A 17,817-nucleotide genomic window follows, 5' to 3' on the forward strand; every position below is an offset into this window, starting at 1 on the left:
AAAACGGACGCTCAATTTTACCGGCGTCCGTTTTCCTAACCTGTGGCTGTTAGCGGGTTCGGAAACCAACGCCGGTAAAACAGAGCATTGGTTGTCGGGACCCGCTGACACCACCTCAAAGCTAATAAGAAGGCTCTAGGGATGCACTACTGTCCCTAGCGCCTCCTTATTAGTGCAACCCTCATTTAAATAAAGAATCATGCGCCCAGGAGAGGTGCCCGGGTGCGCGTCGGGAGAGCGGGCGCTCAACACGGAGCCTATCCCGCATTTTTTTTACAGTATTGGCCTGATTATGATTTTTAGCCTGCTTTTGTTGCTTTCCATGATTTTCCCATGACGCCTGCTTTAAATTATTTTTTTATTTGGTTTTAGCTGGATTCTTCTACAGTCCACGTGTGGATCCCTAAAGCTGATTGCTACTTTTTTTTTTTTTTTTTTACAACATTCCTGATACTATACAAACACACTTATATTTTTAATACCTCTTGTTTCAAGTTGTTTTTTTCCCCCCCTACACATGCTTTGAGGGTAAATGCTGTAAAAGAAAAGCAGTTTTCTTGGATATTTAAAAATAAACAAATCCACACATATTCAGGATTTTTTGCCTACTTTCCAGTTTTCCATGATTTTGAATGTCTTCCTTTGCACTTTGGACTGGAAAGGTTGCCGGAACAGATTCTGATTGCGCACCCAGTGTAAAGAACTGGGAGCTGCAGCTGCCTGAGGACAGAATCTTGGGCACTGCACTCTTGCCAGCCTCATCCCTTCTTGTCAACCTTGGCTGCTCCCTGCCGGTGGGCAGACACAAGACTGGAAGAACGGGAGGGGCTAGACTCAGGAATAACATGTTTATTCAATGGGGGGGGGGGGGGGGAGGTGGGTGATGTAATAAGCTGTGCAGTAAAACTGTGTGCAGAATTTCAGTGCGGTTTCATAATGCACGTGTAAACCCGCCCCCGAACAAAAAAACCCAAACATAACTCCTGATGATGCAGTAAATTAATAGTATGCTAGTGCATCAGAAGTTTAAAAAAGCACACTAACCTGAAAATGTGCACAAAAGACAGGCTTAGCATGTGTAAAGTATGATTTATGGGGCAGATTTTAAAGGGGTTACGCTCGCCGAGCCTATTTTACATAGGCCTGGCGTCACGCGCAAGCTCCGGGTCACGCATATGTCCCGGGGCTTGAAAAAAGGGGCGGGGCGTGGGCGTGGCCAGAGGCTTCCGTAGGCCCGCTAGGCCGGGGGATCGCACACTGGCACTTGGCCAGCTTGCGCAACCTATGCCTGCCCAGAGGCAGGCGCAACTTGCATAACAAAGGTATGGGGGGGTTTAGTTAGGGCTGGGGGGCGGGTTAGAGAAGGGAAAGTGGGGGGGTGGGGTGGCGGAAGGAAAGTTCCCTCCGAGGCTGCGCCGATTTCGGAGTGGCTTCGGAGGGAACAGGGAAAGCCATCGGAGCTCCCCTAGGGCTCGGCACGCGCAAGGTGCACAAGTGTGCACCCCCTTGCGTGCGCCGACCCCGGATTTTATTTATTTATTTATTTATTTATTTAGAATTTTTATATACCGACATTCTCGATACACATATCAAATCAGGTCAGTTTCCATTGAACAAAACAGTCGCTGTTAAGGAGTTACATTGAACAGAGTTTTTTAGAACATAAGAACGTAAATATTAAACAGAGTTTCTGAACATAAGAATGTGACTATTAAATAGATATCAATAACATGTCAAACAATGTTCAAAAGCCGTAAAAAAATATCTACAATAAATAGTAAAATAAATTGAGTGTAGCAGGTAACAGTGTACAAAGTTGAATGGTAAGACCTGAGCATAACGAGAGCTAATGAACTAGAGCATCTACAGTGGTGACTTTCATAACCTGTGGACTGTCCGTATAAGGCGTGATCAGGCGTGATCAGGCGCAGTGGGGTTTGGGGGTGTTCAAGAGATTTGTAGTGTTCTGTTTTGCCTTTTGACCGGTGTCTGAGTGTTCCTTCGATTCCGGGAAGGCTTGCCGGAAGAGCCATGTTTTTAGGTGTTTCTTAAAAGTTTGATGGCATGTTTCTAGGCGAAGTTCCGGAGGTAATGAGTTCCAGAGGGTGGGCCCTGCTGTAGAGAGTGCTCGTTTTCTTAATGGGGATTTGACCGGAGGAGCATATAATGATCCTTTGTAATTGTATCTGATGGGTCTTTGTGATGTGTGAGGGCGGAGTTGTGTGTTTAGATGAAGGTGGGCGATGCCCATAATGTCCTTGTGAATCATCATTAATGTCTTGAAGGTGATCCTACATAAGATGCGCGTGGCTGCGTGCGCATGTTATAAAATTGGGCATAGATTTGTGTGCACCGGGTTGCGCACACAAATCTACGCCCGCGCATAGGTACTAAAATCTGGCCCACTTTACGAGCGCACAAATCTACGCCCGATTTTATAACATGCGCTCGGAACCGCGTGCATGTTATAAAATCCGGGGTCAGTGCGCGCAAGGTTCACGGCACGGCCTCAGACGGAACTTTCCTTCTGCCCCCCCCCCCACCTTCCCCTCCCTTCCCCGTCCCCCAGCCCTACCTAAACCCCCCCCAACCTTTATTTTGGAAGTTGCGCCTGCCTTTGGGCAGGCGTAGGTTGTGGGCGCCGGCCAAGTGCCGGTGCGTGATCTCCCGGCACGGCTGCTGTGCCGGAGGCCTTGGTCCTGCCCCTTTCACAAAGCCCCGGGACATATGCGCGTCCCGGGGCTTGCGCGCGTCGCCAGGCCTATGCAAAATAGGCTCGGCGCGCGTAGGGCTTTTAAAATCTGCCCCAGTATGTTTTTTGTACATAAAACATTTGTTGCATGCAAATAGTGTCTTCTGCGCGTAATAAGCCTAACTTTTAATAGTCCACACTAGTCACCAAATGCACACATAAGTGGGTCTGTGGAAGTTTATGCTAGCATTTTATAAACTGTTTGAAGGGAGCCCCATAGTTTATAAAATACTGTGTATTTGTGCCCTGAAGGGAAATGTGTATGATTAAGTAGATATGTATATTTGTAATGCAGGCAAAGGCACACGTTCTTTACTCAGAGCCGTAGCATGCCTGTGGCCAATATAGCCACAGCCATAGGCACCGCTACCAAAAGACACCATAGCGCTGCCATGTGCCAAGGAGATCAGTGTGGCTGGCGGGCCCTCCACAAAAGAAAAAGCAGCATAGCCCTGTTGAAATTGACAGCTTGGTCAACGTGGCCTTAGTAAGTGGAAAAGCAGTTCAGCCCCATTGGCAATGCTGCTGATTCTGGCGGGGCCACACTGCTTTTCCACTTACTAAGGCCATGCTTCCCTCGCCGTCAATTTCGGCGGGGCCGCACTGCTTCGGAGGAGAAGGAGGAGCGTGTCCTGCAGAAGTAGTCCAGTGCTAGAGCTGGCTCGGCCCCGTGTCTTCCCTTGGCCATGGAGGCTGAAGAAAGAACATGCTGCTGCCTGCTAAGTCAAGGAGGAAGTGGATGAGAGAGAGAGAGAGCATGTGTGCCTGTGTGGGAGAGTGAGAGAGAACATGTGGGCTTGTATGTAAGAAAGTGAGATCATGTATGTGGGAGAGTGAGAAGCATGTGTGCTTGTGTGTGGGAGAGTGAGAGCATGTTTGCATGTGTGGTGGGACAGAGAGAGCATGTATGTGGGAGAGTGAGTGACAGCATTTGTGCATGTGTGTGGGAGAGAGAACATGCATACATGTGTGTGCAAGAATGAAAGAAAGCACTTGTGCATGTGTGTAGGTGAGTGAGTGCATGTATGTGGGAGAGTGATAGCATGTGTGCTTGCGTAAGGGAAAGTGAGATAGAGCATGTGTGCATGTCTGTAGGAAAGTGAGATAGAGCATGTATGTGGGAGAATGAGAGAGAGCATGTGCATGTGTGTAGGCGAGTGAGAGCATGTATGTGGGAAAGTGAGAGAGATCATGTATGCCTGTGTGAGGGAAAGTGAGATAGAGAATGTGTGCATTTGTGTGGGAGAGTGAGAGAGAATGTGTGTGTATGTATGTAAGTGTGGGAGTGATAGAGAGCTTGTGTGTGGGAGAATGAGAGAGAGCATGTGTGTACACAACTACCCCAGATACTCTCTGCCTGCTAATCCATGCCAATTTCAGGGTATCTGGAAATCAAAAGTTCCAAGGTATGGATAATGAGGAATTTTTTTAAATCCTTATTTTAATTGTCGAGTGTTATTTGATGTGCCTGTTTTGAAATATTTTACTGATGTTTGGAAGATTTTTTATATGAGATTTTAATTATTGAATGTTATTCTATTCAGTAATTGTTTTGAGTTATTCTTTTATTGGTATCATTTTACTAATTTTGCTTTATGAGGAATGTTTCTGTTTTTTACATTGTTGCAGTGGATACAGAATTTGGCTTGTTGCAGCTTCCAGTTCGGTTTTTGTCTGTACATTTCTATTTATACTGTATGGTTTCGTTATTCTGTATTTAAGGATCTATCTGTGTTTTCATGTGTGACTGAAGTGAGTTATTCCATTAGTGTGTAGTTTCTATGAGGGATCTATAGCAGCTTGGATTGTTCTGTTTTCCTAAAAGGGGGGTTTATTACTATTTTAGGCCTGGTGTAATATTTATAGTATTGACTTTTATAGGTAGAGTTGTTGCTGTTTGAGTGCTGGCAGTTAGTGCTATTTATATATAGAAATTCTATTTTCTTGTGGCTATCTGAGGGTCATCCCCATGCCCAAGACACATAACAGTAGGCCTAATACCAAGCATCTTTCTTTTTTACAGGGTTTTCTGGTTGGCACCTCAGTAGTGCATGTAAATATAATACAAATATCGTAAGTGATATTTTTACCTCAGAAGATGTGCTTTGAATGTTCTTTTTCATGTAAAATCTGTTACTATAAATGCATAATTTTTAATTGTGTGTGAGGAGGGTGGGAGTGCAAGGCTGTAAAGCTTTCCTAGGGCACCTAATATCCTTGCCCTGGCCCTGGCCATTTCTGTACATCATTGGACAGAGTCTCCCAACTCGTGGTGTCATGTGCTGTGTAATGGGTGAGGGTGCAGTTTTTCACTTGGCCATAGGTGTCACATTGCCTGGCTACAGCTCTGTCTCTACCCATCTTATAAAATGACATGCGTATATTTTAGGCACGTAATAATTATAATCCGCACGTCATAACCTCGAGTTTTACATGGAGGCATAAAGAATGCCCAAACGCTGCTTCTGAAAATACGTCTGCCCATACTTGCAATCACCAGTTGGCTGACACCTCCAGCAGTTCACTCAGATCCTTTGGCACGTTACCCTGACCTCTCGCCCGAAGATCGCAAACAAAAGGCAAGTGCAATTTCACTTCTGTGACTAAGGGGTAGATTTAAAAAAAAAAAAAAAAATGACCTGAAGTAATTTGCGCGTGCCGACAGCCGGCCGGCGCGCGAGGCTCCAGGACAGCGAGGAATGGCGCTGTCCCGGCCTGCAACTCCCCGCCCACGGGCCCACCCCTTGCAGGAAGGCCGGCACCTATGCATGTACCGGCTTAAACGCGCGTGGCCGGACCCTTTTTGAAAATCGGCTTGGCGCGCACAAGGCCCGGCCACACGCGTAAAGGCCGGATTTTGTGCACGGTGGGGGAGGGGGATTTAAAATCCGGCCATTAATGAGCAGGTGTAAAAGCATACTGACAGGTTTGTTAATGTCTATACCTCTTACAAAATAGCAACTTCAGAGCCTCAGAATGCCCCTTTTTCTCCTGGTTAACATTCACGCAAAACGCCGCAAATATCCCGTGCACTCTCAGTGTTTCCTAAATAGCATATATGCACGTACACACTTCTCACAGGCACATGCTGAACCATCATATAGCTCTTTGAAAACTGTCTCCAAAGCCAGATTTATGCGCACAAAATGAAATTTAGGTGAATAAAGAAAATTGGTGCACAAAGCATTTTTCTCTGCGCATAAAACCTGCTTTGTGCTCAGAAGATTTGATTTGCGCACAAATTGTGTTTTATGTACAGAAAGTCTGAGTATGGGATTCCCCTCCCCCCACTCCATGAACTGCAGGCTCAGCCCCATAGACTAACATTAGCCCAAGTAACTAAACACCACCTCTCAGCAGATGTTTAAGACTAATCGGAGACAATTCTTTTTCACGTAACACACAATAAAGCTCTGAAATTTGTTGCCAGAGGATGTGGTTAGTGCAGTTAGTGTAGCTGGGTTCAAAAAAGGTTTGGATAAGTTCTTGGAAGAGAAGTCCATTAACGACTATTAATCAAGTTTACTTAGGGAATAGCCACTGCTATTAATTGCATCAGTAGCATGGGATCTTCTTAGTGTTTGGGTACTTGCCAGGTACTTGTGACTTGGATTGGCCACTGTTGGAAACAGGATGCTGGGCTTGATGGACCCTTGGTCTGACCCAGCATGGCAATTTCTTATATTCTTATGTTCAATGCCAAGTATTTAAGTGCCAATGAGTTAAGCCTACGCACCTTGCTGCATCAGGCAGTAATAGCTCATGCCTTGATAAACATGGGATTTAAATAGAGGAGTGCCTTTTGTGCAAAGAAAACAAACCGGTAACCGATCCAAGATGGCTGATAGCAACAAACACAAAGGTGGACTCGTTATAAAATGGACTTTATTAAATCTTGCCCGACTCTGGCCGAGTTTCGCTCAACGAGCTGCCTCAGGGGCTTAAGAGCCACTTGAATTGGCTCAGATTAACATGGACTTCTCATATGTCATAGTTAGAGAACCATTTATCAGTAAGCTATTGGACCTGTTTTACAACAGATACTTTTAACAGCAGACCACTGCAAGAGCAATAATATTCCAATTCTACTCGCCGCATTTTGTTGAGCGGAATATTATTGCTCTTGCAGTGGTCTGCTGTTAAAAGTATCTGTTGTAAAACAGGTCCAATAGCTTACTGATAAATGGTTCTCTAACTATGACATATGAGAAGTCCATGTTAATCTGAGCCAATTCAAGTGGCTCTTAAGCCCCTGAGGCAGCTCGTTGAGCGAAACTCGGCCAGAGTCGGGCAAGATTCAATAAAGTCCATTTTATACCGATTCCACCTTTGTGTTTGCGCCTTTTGTGCATACATTTTTACACTGCTTTGTGTGCACATTTTTTTGCACACAAAACTCCTTGATGCATCAGGAGTAAAGTCTGCACACAAAACATGTGTGCACTTTCAGGCCGCTGCTATACCACGCTCTGGCTGCAGCACACGGTTTAACCCGTGATTGGACACGCGTTTTGAACATGCGTCCGTATCCCCGGATTCAAAACGGGGGTTAGCACGTCCAAAACACACGTCCAATCACGAGTGTAGGTAATAGCACTCATCACATGCAAAATGCATGTTGGCGAGGTTATTATCAATTCCCCCTCCATGCTCTGGAGCAGGCGTTAATTGTGGAGGAACCCAAAAAGTGTACAGAAAATATGGTGGCAATATTAAGTCAGAGAAACTAAAAAAATTAGAAATGTTCCAATCAGGTTAGGAAAATTGAGCATCCATTTTTCTAAGTGTCTGACAGCCACATCTCCCGGGTGCCCACTGTCTAGAATACGCTAGGGGCACGCAATGTCACCTAGTGCCTCCTTTTTACCGTGGCAGCCCATTTGCATTTAGCATTGGGCGCCCTGGAGAGATGGATTGACGCGTGTTAAGGGAGTAGGAGCTCAATCACCAGCGCCCCTTTAAAGCGCGCTGATATTGCATTGGCCCGTTTGGCAGGTATAACAGTGTGCACATCCCAATGCACCTTATTACATCTGACCCTTCCCAGCTCGAGTGCCAACATACAGAAAGAGGAACGGGCAGGGAGGATCCCTAGCTGTAGAAAGGTAAGGGCAGGTAAGGTCCAATTATTGCAGTAGGCAGTGAAAACGGGCAGATCAGATGGGACTGAGGCTGTCTATTAGCTGTCATCAATGTCTTCTATGCATCCTGTGCTGCCAGGATCCATTTATGTTTAAACAATTTTATTAGGTTTTTGTATAGAAAAAGAACATCGCAAGAGAGAGTGTAGTCAGATCTCTCTCCTGAGCAACAAACCCAACATGAAATCATTGTAACCCCCACAGAGAACCATACCCTACCCCCCTCCCCCCTTTCCCCCCCCCCAATAACAGATACAATAATGAGGAATCGTGTGTGAAACCTAGGTGCAGTCCGCTAGAGGGATCAGACAGTCAGTGAGCAGAAAATGGTCAATCATTCAGAACCAGACTCCTCGCACGATGGGGTAATGATTGCAGGTAGGGACCCCAAATGGATGCGAAGCGTCGTCGTCGATGGGGAGAGCCTCGTGCCGCCATACTTTCCATGGTCATCATCGCATGTAGCTGATTTCGCCAAGTCCAGAAGGAGGGCGCCTCCGGAGACCGCCAGACCAAAAGGATCGTCTTCTTCCCCACCAAACTCGCCTTCTGAAACAAAAGGCGCAAGCCAGGATCTCTAACTCGAAGCGGGGAGATGCAACCAAATAAAAACCACAGTGGGGAGAAGGGCAGCACCACATCAAGCAAGTCGGTTAAATAGTCCGCAATCTTACGCCAAAATCCGTGGATCGCGGGGCAGGTCCAAAAAACGTGAGACAAACTACCCACGATTCCCGAACAGCGTATACAAAAGGGCGTGAGGGCAACCGACAATTGATGAGCCCTCTGAGGTGAGATGTAGGCTCGGGTCAAGAACTTATATTGCATCTCCCTCTAGTACATGTTGGTAGAGATCCGGGCTATGCGCCGAAAGCAGACACGCAAAATAAAACCGGTGAGTTGAAACTCACCATCTTTATGCCATCGATCCACCAAGGAAGCACAGACATCGACCCGGGCATCCCGTTGTAAAAGCCTATAATAATGGGAAATAGTAAGGGCCTTGTCAGCGGTGAACTGAAACATCACATCTAGGGCCTTAAACGTAGCAATATCCTTAGTTGCCGGGGGCAGGGACCGGAGGTAGTGATGAACTTGTAAGTATGAAAACGTGTGAGTGGGACGGAGACCATAAAGAGTTTGAAAGTCGGTAAACCGCAGTAACTCCCCCTCCGAATTCCACAGGTGACCTAAATATATCACCCCCCTCGCCTCCCAGACCCTAAACGCACCAGACTGGGTACCAGGCTGAAATTCCGCATTCCCCCTAATCGGTAAAAAATATGCACAAGTAGGAGGGATATGCAGGCATTTAGTAAGGCGCCGCCAAGATTGCCGTATCGGCTGGAGGAGGGCGGAGTGCAAGAGGCACGAAGGGAGCCGACCCGCGTTAGCCTGCAAGATATAAGAAGGAGCCCACGGGTATAGTAACGTCCGATCAATCGAAAGTGGGGCATAATGCGAGGAACCCTTCAACCAGTTACGGAGAAGCCGCATGTTACAGGCTAGGTTATAGAGGGCCAGGTTAGGCACCCCCAGTCCTCCCCCCCCCCCCCCCAAGAGTTTTGGAGCCATCGGAGAGGCAATCTTGATTTCCCCCCTCTCCACAAAAATTTACGCAGTTCCCCCTCCACCCGGTCTAGGTCCCTGCGTTTCAAGAACAATGGTAAGTTCTGTAACAAATATAGCCATTTGGGGAGCAGGATCCATTTATTATATTGCAATGAAATTGTATCTTTTTTTTCTTTTTTTTTTTTTAAACAGGTAAATGCCATACTCCAGCCTGCAGTCTTTCTGTATGGAATCGCTCAATTATTTAAAAAAAAGAAAACAAACCCTGCCCACACCACTGTAACTCTCTAGCTACCAACTACCTACGGATTCCTGGTGAGCAAAGGGATTATTACAGTGCACACGAGCAAGCAGTGATTAGGTAACATCCTGCCAGCCTAATGAATCACATCGACGGAGGTGACTGACGTGGTTATCAGCATCACCCCCGCAGCAGGTTCTAAATTAATATATAGCATGTTCTGGGTATCTCTTATTGATAATATTATCCTGATTTGTACGGCACATATCAGACGCATGCAGCGCTGTAGAGACACATAATGGGCAATCCCTACTCCTTGGAGCTTACAAATCTAGTCAAGGCAACCAAATAGACAGGACACACAAGGAAAAACAAATAGGAGGGCTTTGAGTTAAGACAGTAAAGCCGTGACTGAGCAGATTTAAAGTAGGTGGAATTAAACTGAGGAAGGGCAACTTTTAGTTATCATGCGATATATGAGGCTTGTGATCTGAAAATGTTTTAAGGAGAACTCTGGTTGGGCCCATTGTTCATCTCCGAGGGTCACTGTCTCCAGATGGGTTTGTTTTGCACGTACCGTGGCAGGAATGATCTTCATCCTTAAACCTGGATATGCCGGGTGTGATTTCAAGCTCTCAAACGTAGCGCTAGTGCTGTTCTTAATACTTGCATTGTGCCAACGCGGGCTTCCCTCCTGAGAGCGTAAGGCGTGAAGTTACCCTGTGAGAGTGGGCAACGGGACCATGAGGCGAGAATAGCTAGGAAACTGGTTCTGTTAGCCAACCATGTAGTGGCCAACGTGGCAAGAAGGACCCAGCAGGTGGCATATTAACACGATAAAGCACCTATGGATTTCATATTGAATGTGCTGTGGACTTTTTTTTTTTTTTTTTTAATTGTTCCTGGGAACAATTCCCTTCAGCCCACTGTAGAACAAAGCAGCAGTCCGAGTGAAAGAAGAAAAGAGGAAGGGGCATCAGCCAGTCCAGTTACTGTGTTTTCTACATGCCCCCCTTCTCCAGTTCTTTGCAGTAAGAGATCTGGAGCTACAGCAGCTGGAATGACCTGATGGAAAGCAGCAGGGTGTTACCAAAACAATTTGTAGTAAGTTTCGCTAGCGTCCAAAACAAACCAAAAAAAATCTTTACTCTACCCCGCTTTAAATCCTGAAGTGACATTAATGTTTAACATTTCTGGAACTCTCCTCCTCCTTAGCTACACCCATCAAACTGAACATGAGCAAGCTGGGATATAAGAATGTAAGAACATGCCATGCTGGGTCAGACCAAGGGTCCATCAAGCCCAGCATCCTGTTTCCAACAGAGGCCAAACCAGGCCACAAGAACCTGGCAAGTACCCAAACACTAAGAAGATCCCATGCTACTGATGCCAGTAATAAGCAGTGACTATTCTCTAAGGGGTAGATTTTTAAACATAGGTCTACCAGCTTCCCACACCAAACCTCTACAAATGGTGCAGAATACAGCTGCCAGAATCCTGACGAACTCTAGGAGAATGGACCACATCACCCCAATCCTCAAGGACCTTCACTGGTTACCGATCCATTACAGAATCATATACAAATCCATCACCACCATCTACAAAGTCATTCACCAACAAGGCCGGATCAACTTACAAATTCCCTTCAAAAAACACACATCCATCAGACCCATCAGAGAATCCAAAAAGAATCTCTTCAGGTGCCTCATGCAAAAACCATTCATCATAATTCTCTCAGTGCCAGAACATTCTCAACCGCAGGTCCACCATTATGGAACTCCATCCCAGCGGACCTGAGACAAGAACCCTGCCTTCCAACATTTAGAAAAAGGCTGAAAACTTGGCTTTTTAAAAAAGCCTTTCCGATCCCTGACTGAGACCTACACCAGACATCTTAACCACACTATCCAAGCTCCGACTGAGACCTACACCTGACATCTCAACCACACTATTAAAAATGGTTTAAATAACAAACTTTGTCATTCGCTGCCAGCACCTTCACATTATTAACATTATCATTTACTATTCAAATCACATTTAATCGGACTCAATCTTGTAACCTTGTAAATAAGTTGCTGTAAGTTTAATCCCCCTCTTCTCACCTCCAACTCCCAGTTATTTATTTCCCTGTTTTATTGTAACTGTCTCTCTCCTTTCAATGCTCTTGTTACAGTTGTTTGAGTTATCTCTTATCTTGCACACTTTGTTAAATGTAAACCGGTTTGATGTGATCCATGTCATGAAAGCCGGTATAGTAAAAATAATAAATAAATAATAGCTAAAAGTTTAAAGTGGGCCCTCCATTGCATTGGCAACCAATTAAGATCACATAACACTGGCATAATATGTTCTCTTTCTTTCTTATACCCATTAAAAGCTTTGCCGCTGCCTTTTGTATTACTTGCAGTACGACAAATGTATTTCTTAGGCAAATCCATGTAAAGATCGTTGCAATATTCCAACTGCTCAAATAGCAGAGCTTGAATAGACCCAAACACAACCCTGGGGAAAATAAACACTAGGAGTGCAATTTTCAAATGTCATTTACCCGGATAGACGGCTATTTATCTGTCTGAAAATTGCCCACCTTTGGAAAGGGCGGTATCATTTTCAGACATCAAATTCACCCATGTCAATAGCCATTCACCCGGGTAAATGACATTTGAAAATGGCCCTCTATCCTCCATTTTTGTGGTATTCTATATTTATCCCTCTCCTACAAACACAGAAACATGACTGTAGGAAGAGACTATGCCTCAGAGCTGCCAGACCTCTCTGAGGAGAGGACCTATTGATAGTGAGCTTTTGGGAGAGCTGCTTTCTGATGAAAGGTTTTTAATCCCTGTAACAGCGAAACCACCAAATCCTGTTGGGGCAAAATCCTATCCAGTGTTTTGGCCGAGTTACCCCCTTCGTTCTTATTAGTATTGTATGAAGGCTCGACCTTGGCTTACTCCTGAAATTCGCAATAGCAAGTGTCAGTTGCATAGGCTGTATTCAACATCTTATGAGCATTATCAATCAAACTCTTATAGTAGGTGTCAGTTGCGTAGGCTGGAAAGGGCTTGGCGTAGGTCATGGTTCTCCAAGCCCTTTCCAGTCTGCACAACTGACACCTACTTTAAGAGTTTGATTGATAATCCTTGTAAGATGTTGAATACAGCTAGGATTTAGGCAGCAGGTACTCTTTGGGTACCTAGGTATTTAGGTACCAAGGTACTCTTTGGGATTGTGCAAAAATGAACTGCTGGTCCAGAATGTCCCTCATTAGCTCATACTGGCAGCTCTGAGGCTATTAATGAGAATTACTTTATGGAATTTCTAAGGGCAAAGTTGCAGAATATCTCGCCTTTATAAATGTCTCACGGTGCTTTCAAGAAACTTCAGATATCTCTGATAGTAAGTGGTCCTTGTTTGAGGCGATCTCTAAACTGGAAATTTCGAATACTATTTCCGTGCTGAATGCTACCTAATGCCCCCTTAATAGTTGTAATGTTTCCATTCTGAAACCTGTGAAGGACTTAATTGTTTCTTTCTTAACAGCAGACAGGCCGATAAAGTAAGGTGCGCTCAGCCAAGCACACTGTTTACCCTGCAATTGGCCGCGCCCAGGCCAATACAACTAGGCCTGGGCGCACATCGGGAGAGCGGGCGCTCAACACGGAGCGCCAGTTGTCCCACATTTTTTACTGTATCGGCCTGTCTGTTAATTTGTCTCTATCTTAAGGCATATGCCTGAGGTCTTAAACTAGATCTGTAAGGTCACTGCTGAAGAAGCCAAATTTAGATCCACTGATGATTTGGTCAACTACCTGCCAATTTCATCACTGTCCTTTGTGGATAAATTGTAGAATCAGCGGTTTTAAAACAGCTGGTGGATTTTGCTGAAGAGCAGCAAATTTTAATTTCTTTTCAGTTCTGTTTTAGGCGTTGCTTGAGTACTGAAATTTTTTTGCTTTCTCTTTTTGATGCCATCAGGAGAGGTATTGATGGCGGCAAGAGTTATGTACTTGTGATGCTAGATTTTGCATGGTTGACCACAAAATCCTGTTGTATCGGCTGAGAGAAGTATTATTGGGAGGTGCCATTCTGAGCTGGTTTCAGTCTTACCTATCTGGGAGAAAGCAACAGGCGAAGATAGATGATACTAGATCTGGACTGGCACCCAATGCCAACAGGAGTTCTGCAGGTTTCAGCCATCTTGGCACTTTTATTTAATATTTATCTGACACTGATTTCTAAACTACTGACTGCTCTATGTGAAGGGTTTCAATTGTATACTATTGACATACAGTTTTATATTGTCCAAGAAGTCATCTATGATTTCTCTTTGCTTAACTACATTGAGAAACTAGTTTATTCATAATAAACTGGCACTGAATCTGTTATAGACTAAAATTATAGTCATCCAGTGCAGTGATACTCAACCAATACCTCCTCATATTAAGAATGAGAATGGGGAGCTGAACATTGTAATGTAAGGAGTCTCAGGATGAAAATAAGTTCCATGCTGTCTGGTGACCATCAAGTTAAGGCTGAGGTTAAATCCAGTTTTGATAATCCGCAGTTATTCCGTTGTTTCAGACCCCTATTGCAACCTCTGGATTTTGGTTCAGTTGTCCAAGCTAATATGTTGCCTGTGCTGGATTACTGCAGTTCGCTTTACTTGGGTTCACCAATGTCGACACTGAAAGCTTTGTAACTGTTACAAAATGCAGCTTCCCAAATAATTTCTGTCCATAGTATGAAGGACCACATCACTCCAGTTCTCTTTGACCTCCACTGGCTGCCAGTCCAGTGAAGGATCAAATATAAGGTTGCCATGCTTATACAAAAGCTGCTATCCTTTACCTCTTTACCATAGGTTAATGCTATCCTTAGGCTATAGAACCCCATGAGGGCACTTCAGTCATCAGAGAGGAGCTTGCTAGATGTCCCGAAAATACCGCAGGCTCAGCTGGCTTATATAAGGGAGCATACATTTTCTGGGGCAGCTTTGGCTACTTGTAATTCACTCCCTCGGGAACCTAGACTGATGGGACTGTGGCAAGACATGTATAGGCCCACTAAAAACATTTTTGTTTCAACAACGTTTTTGTAAAATCAAGGCCTGGTCCTGTTTTGAGATGAGCTGTAAACGCCTGGGTGATTGAGTTGTTCTTTTGTGTCCCGTTTTTGTTTTTATGTTTTATTTTGATGGTGTATGATTTATGTACTTTGACTGGGGCTTTGGTATAGTCTTGCCTTATGTGTGCACCGCCTCCTCTTGGCTTTGGGATCGCACTTCCATCAGACTATGCCGTCAGACCTGTGCACCCAAGCATCTTTCTGGCTTATGCTGTCACTTTCTCCACCTGTTTGGCCACTTTGAGCTCATCAGATGTCTTGAGAAGAAGATGTCATTCTTATCCTGTTTCATCATATCCCTTATCGTCTTTTCTACTCTGATATAGCATACTTGGAATATTGGATTTTTTGAGTTCAGTCTCAAACACCAAGCTTCCTCATAAAGTTAGAAGGGGCAAGAGATCTGAACTGAAGTCCACTCTTTGGCTTGCTTCTCACCACACCCATCTACTTGGAAAGATTACTATCTTGTGTTTGATACCTGGCATAATGCTTTTTCTGCAAGACAAAATTTAGTGAGAAAAGGTTGCAATCTGTTTTTCTATTTCTGTTGCATGGTAAATAGGTTTTCCCACCATCCAGTCCCTAGAGTTTTCAGTTTAATTTAGTTTATTTAATTTATACTGTACTCCACCTATCCATTGTTTGCTCAAGGCAGATTACAGCATCAGATATTAACAAGAGGTTATAAGGCATTGCAAATAGAAAACAACAACAGAAAACAAAGATTACAAATCAAAACTGTCCAATAAAAATCATCAAATATTAAACAAACTTAAAATAACTAAAAGTCTTAATGTTGCTTTTGGTGATCTGCAGGACTCCACCGCGATCCACCGCACTTACCTCCAGCTCCAAGTCACTGTTGCCGGTCCCCGCTGCAGCCAAAGATCTCTGGGGCAGATGCGTGGCAGTCAGCTGCATCCAGGCAGGCCCGACACAACGCGTGGCAGGGCCGCCAGCTCCTCACATGGCCACCCCTAGGTATACGAGTGCCCAGCACGATGCAATTTAAAGGGCCTGTGGCAGGAAATCCCCCGCAGTGCCCTCGGATGACGTCACAAGCCTTTCCTCTCTGCAGCCCTCGCCTCGGCAACAGGTCTTCTACAGCTTTTATACCGTGAACTGCCTCAGCGTTCCCTGCCTGCGTTCTCTAGTTCCTGCATTCCTATCTTCAGTTCCAGGTCTTCATCTCACCTTTCAACTCTACTAATCATCGTTGCCCTTGCTCTTCAGTTCTTCTGTGTTCCACGTCTCCTCGCCAGCCTGCCTGTTCTGCTCCACGCCTCCGTGCCCTGCTTATCCGTCCCACCTTGCCTTGGACGGATACATGTTATCGACCTCGGCTTGCTTCCTGGACCTCCCCTGCTTGCCTGCTACCTCTGACCTTTGTTTGCCTCCTAGACATCTCCACACGCCGCCTGCCAGTGACGCGAGCCTGCTTCTGACTTTCCTTGTTCGTTCCAGCCTCTTCAACAGACCTTCTGACCATCAGCAGAGGCCGCCACCAAAGACCTGCCGGCACCCAAAAGCTGAACCCGAGGGGAACGAGAGCTGGTAGAGGCGAAGCTCCAGCCGGGCCTCTGCCTCATCCGACTCCGCCAGCCAACGGTGGGGGCGTCCAGGGCTCCACCCTGCAGGTTCCGCCAACTCCACCTCAGCCCATGGGTTCCAAGTCCATAACACTAAGATGCAAATCAAAAAACTGAATTGAGCTAAAAATGAAAACAATGTATAATGCTGCCTACAAGTGAGAGCTCTGCTACATGGAACATAAAAAGTGCTTTGATAAAGGTGCTGCCCTGTACCTTTTAATATCTGGAAATGCAAGCCCTGCTGCCAGTATTGTGGCCATTAATTGCTTCAACCACAGTCTAGACTTTTTGCTTTCTAGACGAGTCAGACCTAAAAGAAGCTCTGGTTATGCATAAAATATCAGATTTGTAGATATTAGTTGGAGATCCTATGCAGAATTATAAGAATTTAGGTGGTAATATCATATTTATCAGGTGAATTCTACCGGGGATGGAAAGGCATCAATTACTCCACCTCTTCAGCTTTCTTTCCAATGTCTTGGAATTTAGATCCAAGAACTGGAAAAGCTCACATATTTTATTTTTCCTGGGTCCCATTTAAAGTGGAAAATAAGTAAATATTTGTACTGATTTTCACGTCACATTCAAAGGTTTGCCCTAGTATATGTTTTCATTTTATTTTGTAATAAAAAAAATGTACAGCTTTTATTATGATCCCAACTTCTGCTTTAAAAAAGGTCCTTCCTTGCAGTTCACTCTTCAGCTGTTTGTGCTGTACGTACATCCATCTGTGGGATAACGGCAGTGGGATTTGGATGATGATCACTGAAGTGTGCCATATACTGTGAAATTCTAGTAAAAGGCCCGGTGCTTCGATTCAGAAAGGTGGAAGTGTCTAAGTTGGATGATCTTACAGAAACTTTAAATGATATTTTATCAGGAATAAAATATAAATCACATAAAAAAAAAGGGAACTCTTGCTGAATATAATTACATTTCTGACCCTCTGCCCTTGCTGACATCCTGTTATTTTGCCTTCCTTCCACAAGCCTTTTTAAGATTTCCTTCTCCTTACAATATATAATATACAAGGTATATCATCATGTTCCATTGGCAGATACACAACAATGACAACCCAACAAAATGGCAAGAAAACATTTGCAAAAAGTAAAGGGTGTCATATTTGAGTGCAGGTTTATTGAATCAAGCTCCTACAAATTAAATTTACCAGCTACGGGCAGGATTGTAAATATCATGGACTTTTGAAGGATACCTCATTTACAACAGAGAGAGACTGTCAAACACATCTGATCAATTTTCTTGACTGATTGATTTATTTAGGTGATGTGTGTGGTTGTTCATCACTGCGAGCAATTGGAAACGGCAATTTATTGCAATCGGGATAATAAATAAATTGGGTGACCAGAGAATTAGATCGGGGGCAGATAC

The sequence above is a fragment of the Rhinatrema bivittatum genome, chromosome 6 (assembly GCF_901001135.1).
Source record: "Rhinatrema bivittatum chromosome 6, aRhiBiv1.1, whole genome shotgun sequence".
NCBI lineage: Eukaryota > Metazoa > Chordata > Amphibia > Gymnophiona > Rhinatrematidae > Rhinatrema > Rhinatrema bivittatum.